We start from the raw sequence: 7,046 nt of genomic DNA on the forward strand, positions 1-7,046 counted from the left end.
GCTCTTTCTTGCAGTCATCTTTCAGTGTATGAGGTAACATTTAATCAACAAAATGTACAAACATCTGCTAATGTTAATCAGCGATGCAGCAAAATGAGCACAGGCCATTAGTCAGAATAACGGTCTTAAACCTCAACCTTCTCCCTAATAACGCTTGACATATCAAAGGGCCCCTACCCTAAAAAAATATTCTAGCACCAAGAAAGCTTCGTATACATATATAAAACAATAGTACCAGGGAGAACCTGGGCATCTAACGCTGCCATAGGATACGTTGCTTATGCTATCTAAGTATTAAAGATCTGGTGGTTTAGTTTTCTTCCGCAGTATGTCTCGTTTTATTTGATGGAATACAAATGTGGGTTGCAATATGTAGGCTGGATTACACAGTCTCTAAATATTCGACTCAACCAACATAGATGGAATATGGAATATTAAGTAAAAAAAGTATTAAGTAAAAAAATTAATGGATCAGAGTTTGTCCCGACATTGCGCACTTAGTCACAGAGAAGACTCTAATCCCATCTCTAATATTCCAACTGCCTGATGAAGAGACCAGTTCGGTTTTGAAACGTGTTGCAGAGTGCTCTAATATGTACAATAAAGAATATATCTTTTCACCTCGGAGTGTGTTTATATTCTCTGACACTTGTGCCTGAACATTATTATGATCATTTGTTCCTTTGGTCTTGAGCCCTCGATCTCTAGATTTCATACATTACTTTCAGTTAAAAGAGAACAAGTTAATCTTGTTGACACAATGCCCCAAGGTACTTGACTCAACCACACCACAGTCACTTGGCAAAATATACTGTATGTAATTTTAAGATTAAGGTTAAAAGATACATCACTGTATAGTTAGGCTGTATTATGTCCATATAATTCCAGAGAAAACACACAGCCTATGAGGCTATACGCATGCACAATTTTTCAGATTGTGACTATGTGATATACAACCATTTCTTTTTTGGAAATCTCTTAAATATTCAAGAGTAACTAAACCATTTTCATAAATCAATAGTGCAAGCAAATATGAGAAACCTTTTTCATATATTCTAAGGCCGATTTACACGGAGCGATAAACGCTCAAAAATCGTTAAAAAGCGACCGTTTTAGCGATAATCGTTGCGCCTAAATGTGCGGCCATCATGCACTTGTTGTACACTGCTAGCTGATTTCAGTCCAACCAAAAATTGTCATTCAGCCTTATCAGCAGTTCTCCACAGGTAGTGCTGATAGCGTTGTTTCCCGCTGGAGAACAAAAGAACTAAAAACAGATAAGAGCCCTTGGGCTATTAACAGCTTTCAGCTAAAGTCCCATTTACAAGGCCCAATGATTGCTCAAATGACAGTTTGAGTTACAGCTTTGAGCGATCATTCACTCAGCTACTTAAGTTCCAATTAGGTGTGCAAATGAAGCCTTCACTGAACAGAGTTAATAGCCCAAAGGCTATTTTCTGCATTCAGATCCTTTGTTCTCCTGCGGGAAACAATCCTATCAGCACTCCCCGTGGAGAACTTTTGATAAGTCCTAATGACGATTTTTAGGTTGGACTGAATTTAAGGATCAGCTAGCAGTGCACGAAAGGTGCACGATAGCCTCACATTTAGACGCAACGATTATTGCTCAAACGATCGCTTTTTAATGATTTTTAAATGGGCCTTTAGGCTTCATTTGCACACTTAATTGCTTTCAAGTAGCTACTTAAAAGTTTATGCAAAATGATTGCTCAAAGCTGTCACTCAAACTGTTGTTTGAGTGATCATTGCTCCGTGTAAAAGGGCCCTTATTCGAGAAAAATACTTCTTCCTCTCTTTATCAAACACTTCTGCTCCTCCCTGCCTCCTACACAAATCACTCACTGCATGTACTGATAAGATCTGTACACATGACAACACAAACAAACAGATCAAATATTAGTTGTATGGGAGGGGAAGAGGAGGAAGGGAGAGGATGAAACTGCTGGGAAGAGGCAGAGAGAGAGAAAGACTTCTATGTGCCTATTCTATTACCTCTATGGTAATCTTATCTGTCTACAGACTTCTGGGTATGTATCTTATCAATAGATGTGGAGTGAGTGATCAGTGTAGGAGGCAGAGGGGAGGCAGAGAAGTGGCTAATAAGTGAAGAAAGAGGCATTACACTATAATGCTTGTACTATTGATTTATGAAGTTTCAAAATTTAGGTACTCTTTAACCCCTTAGTGACCGCCGATATGCTTTTTGACAGCCTCCCAAGCTGGGCATTATTCCACATGGCCGTCAAAAGAATAGAGCCATATGCTCGGGGGGAGTCACAGCTGCCGGAGGTAGGTGGGAGTCTGGAACACACACAAAAGCGGCTACAGATTGCAGTCCTCAGTCATCCAATCGCTGGTATCTAACAGATATCAGTGACCGAATGAAAGTGCATGGCGGTGCCCGTTTCCGCTCCACTCAGAGATTGGATCACTTTAGAGGGCTGAAACAGCTTAGTGCCCTGCCGCCTTCTTAGCATCCGGTCTCCCTACTCTGCACCTGCACCTGCTGGCCAAGATGGTGGGAGCAAGCACGGTAGCAGGAAGAAGCCCAGCAAACGCACTGTCTTTGGTAGCAGTGAGCAGAGAAAAGACACTGGGGGCTATGGTTTGCAGTCCGCAGGCACGAGATTGCTATAATAGCGATAATAGTGCAAAATGAAAAAAAGTTAAAATAAAGTTAAAGTTTCAGCTCCCCTCATGCATCAGGTCGACTATTCTCCTCCATCCTCCACGATGTCCCACGGCGTTCTGATCCTTCCAGGACCTACCGCAGGCTCCTGCGCATGCGTGCCAGACATAAATTTTTGGCGCATGCACAGAAGACCGAGGAGCCTGGAAGATTTAATATCTCCCTGCTGCTGGCTAGCATGTGTAGCCAAGAGCAGGAAGATGTCACCGGGAACTGCTGTATGTGGTTCCAGGTCACATGATCGCTGTTATCCGATTGATAACAGCAATCATGTAAAGTGACAAAAAGTGTAAAAAAACAGATCATATCCATGAGGGGAGATGAAATTACATCCCAGATTTATCCGAGGACCTTAGCCAAGCTACTGCACATGCGCCTGTCGCCAAAGTGGCGGACACATGCGCAAAAGCCAAGGATTGCCAGGGTAATTTAAAATCTCTCTGCTCCTGGCTAACAAACTTAGCCAAAAGCCTGGAGATTTCACAGGGGGCTGCGGTACGTGGTCCCTGGTCACGTGATCGCAAGGAGGAGGGACACCTGGTTTTATTGCCCCATGTGCCCATCCCAACCAGGCCTCCATAATTACCTCTAGTTTTCAAAACAGGGTCATTTGTGGGGGTTCTCTGTCATTTGGCCGCTCAAGGACTCTACAAGTGTGCAATGGGGCGTTAATCACCTTCAAGCAAAATGAGTATGTTTCTGAACACAGGACAAACAGGGGTATCCATTTTGATGTGCAAATCCTCATTTTTATGTGCATTATAGAAAAAAATCCTGTCTTTAAAATGGCATTTGCAAAAATATAAAGAAACTGTGGGGTCAAAATACTCATGACGCCCCCTCAGTGATTACTTTAAGATGTTTATTTTTTCAATGGGGTCATTTGTGGATGTATCTATAATTCTGACACCTATGAGCCTTTGCAATCTTGGCTTGGTGTAGGAAAACAAAATGTTCCTCAAAATGTGAATAACTAATGTTAAATTTGTACACATCCTAAATGGTTAAAAAACTAAATTTTTCCAATATGCTTCCAGAATAAAGTACATAGATTTAAATATATATCTTATAAAAATGTGTACAGTATATTTGTACATATTTGACTTATTGCAGTTGAAAATGTGAAAAAAATGACAATTCTTTCAAAATGTTCCTAATTTGGGCACTTTTAATAAATATACACAAATTCTATCAGACTACTTTTACCACCTAAATGAAGTACGACATGTGGTGAATAAACAATGTCAGAATTACTTGGATATGCAAAACCTTTACAGAGTTATTCTATGTTAAAGTGACAAGTCAGATTTCCAAAATTTGGCCTGGTCATTAAGGTGCAAACAGACTTGGTCACTAAGGTTAATGGTTTGGAATATAGATTAATATCTGTTTTCAGTCAATCTATCCATTTAGTCGTGTCCGACTCTTGGTGACTTTATAGGTGAAAATTCTCAGTGCTTCCCTGTCAAGCATTGCTTCTAGCTGCTTGATGCACATATTAGTATCCATTTTGATGGTGTTGAACCAGTGTGTTCTTTGTTGGCTATTTCTTCAGGTTCCACTGGTCATTCCAAACAATATTGACTTCTTTAGCCAGTTTGCACTTACGATGTGGCCAAAGTAACCCAGTCACAGTCTAGCAATGTCCCTGGTTTTATGTGATCCAACACTTCTCTTTTTGTTACCCTGGCTGTCCATGGTATTCCTGATCACTTCCACCAGCCCTACATCTTGAATGCATCGATTCTCCTTCTGTCGGCTTTTCTTAGTGTCGGACTCTCGGACCCATACATCATAAAAAAAGACGATGACTTTGACTAGTCTGCTTTTGGTAGTTAGAGTAATAGCTTTGCTCTTCCAGATCTTACTCATGCCAACCATTGCAGAGCGGCCCAATGCGATCCTATATTTGAATTCTGAAAAGAATTCACCATTGCGGTCAATTTTTGATCCAAGGAAGATGAATTCCTGAACGAAATTAAATTTCTTTGTGTAGTGGGCAACAAAGATCATGTAATCACCATGTTGGATCTACTTATTGCCTGTTTATACAGTATGAAGTCATCAAAAAGTAGATATAAGTTTCTGTTACCTAAAGTGACACTACAGTTCTGCAAAAAAAGTTAACATAACTTGAGGAATATATAGTAAAAGTATATGATGCTCTCTTTTTGAGTCAATCTGCCATGGATCTATCAATTTCTGGCGTTTTCTGCCAGGGGCTACAGCAGTTTGAGACTCTGAGACTCTTTCCCCCACACTCAGCGCTGGGGCATCCAAGAATATTGGCTATATCTCACACAATTGATGCAGATTGTGCATAGAGTAGTATATGACTCTGACAGGCATTTTAGATGAAAGCAGATGGGACCCGAAATCGACTAATGCAGAGACCACTAAGTACATTTACTACACATTCCTCAGATTGTTACATTTTTACTGTAAATTTTAATTTTTATTTAAAATTTGTAGAACAAGAGAGTCACTTCAAGTAGCCCACCCAATGACCACAAACATCATGAAGATCTGGATTATAACTTTTCATTCTGTACCCAGACTACAATCAGTGTATGCTCTCGCCAATAGGTAATAGAAAGTTTGATGGAGATAGAGAACCCAACGAGCAATTTGTCACATCAGAGAATATCAGTGTTTATTCTCTGTACTGTGACATTACTTTTATTACCCATGCAGTGCGGCATAACTGTTCGCATCATGCTTTATTATATCTGTGTTGTGACATGACTGCACTAGTTTACCCTTTAATGTGACATCACTGTGTGCTTATTCCTTGTATTATGATGTTGGGATTATTATGCCTTTGCTGAGATATCATCTCAGGCACTTTATTTATTATTCTTGGTGACACCACTGTGCAAATAATCCCCATACATACTGTGAATATAACTACTCAGAATATATTATCTATGTACTCTTAGTACACTGTGCACAATAACTCTTTCACTATTACTATTATTCAGGTGCTCTTACTTCAATTTGATTTATGTTGAGGATTCAAGAAAGTGGAAAACTTGTATCTTTTCAGTGGCGTAGAAGATGTTAAAGAGGTTGTCTGGTTACTGGACAACCCCTTTTCAATTCAACCCCCTGTGTGAAAAAAATAAATAGAAGTATGTTAACCCCTCCGCAAATCAGGTGACCACTGCAGCCAACGAGAGGCTGTAGTGTAACCAGAGGCATAACTGGAAGCTCCTGGGCCCCAATGCAAAACCTGTAACAAGGCCCCAAATATAATGCTTTATTCATAGTACTGGGCCCCCTATATTGAGAAGAGAGGCCTTATGAGCTCCTTAAGGGACCTGGGCCTGGGTGCAATGGCATCCCCTATAGTTACATCCCTGAGTGTTACCACCATTTTCTTGGCATTGGCAGAACATGACACTGCAGCGGTCACATGATTTCCTGTGACATCATCTGTCACAGGAATCACCAGGACCACATCGGGCTGCAGCGCTGGAACCCAGCAGCCATGAAGGGGTAAGTATATCTCTATTATTTTCACACATAACGACCTATTAAAATGAGTTGTCCAGTAACCAAACAACCCTATCATGATGAGAATGTCCATCACATCTTCTTTAATGATTTTGCAAACCAGTGGACTGTGTAGTATGCATACTTTGATAGATCTTCCTTATTTAAAGTGTCCATTAGAGATCTTTGTATTGTATAGCTATACCTGAGAATTATACGCCAGTGGTCTGCAACTAACAACTGTAGCTTAAGTTTTAGGCCTTAGTCAGATGGGCGTTTTTTTGCGCGATTTGCGCATGCGCATGCGTCCGGCGATTTTTATAAAACCATTGCTTTGCAATGGTATCGGACACATGGGCGCTTTTTATGCGCTCGTCCGATAAATTATAGAACAGAAATTGCAGTTCGCACCTATCTGCGATCTGCGATTCCTGTTCTCTTCTCTATATGCGCTCAATGGGGCCGGCGGCAGCAGCGCCGACCCCATTGAGAGCATATACTAGACAAATCATTCTCCTCTGCCACAGCTGTAACAGCTGTGGCAGAGAACGATGTTTGCCCATTGAATTCAATGGAGCCGGCAATACAGCCGGCTCCATTGAAAGCAATGGGCTGCCGGCGAGCGCGGGATGAATTTTTGGGAAGGGCTTAAATATATAAGCCCTTCCCTGCAATTCATCCAGAAATGTGTAAAAATAAAAAAATATATATATACTCACCTGGTCCCGGCAGACGGAGTTGAGCCGCGGCCGGCGGCAGTTCTCCTGAACTGCTCTCTGTAGTATTGAGCAGCCGGGGATTTAAAATCCCCGCATGCTGAATGAGCTGCCTCTGATTGGTC

Source organism: Eleutherodactylus coqui, chromosome 1 (assembly GCF_035609145.1).
Source record: "Eleutherodactylus coqui strain aEleCoq1 chromosome 1, aEleCoq1.hap1, whole genome shotgun sequence".
Taxonomy (NCBI): domain Eukaryota; kingdom Metazoa; phylum Chordata; class Amphibia; order Anura; family Eleutherodactylidae; genus Eleutherodactylus; species Eleutherodactylus coqui.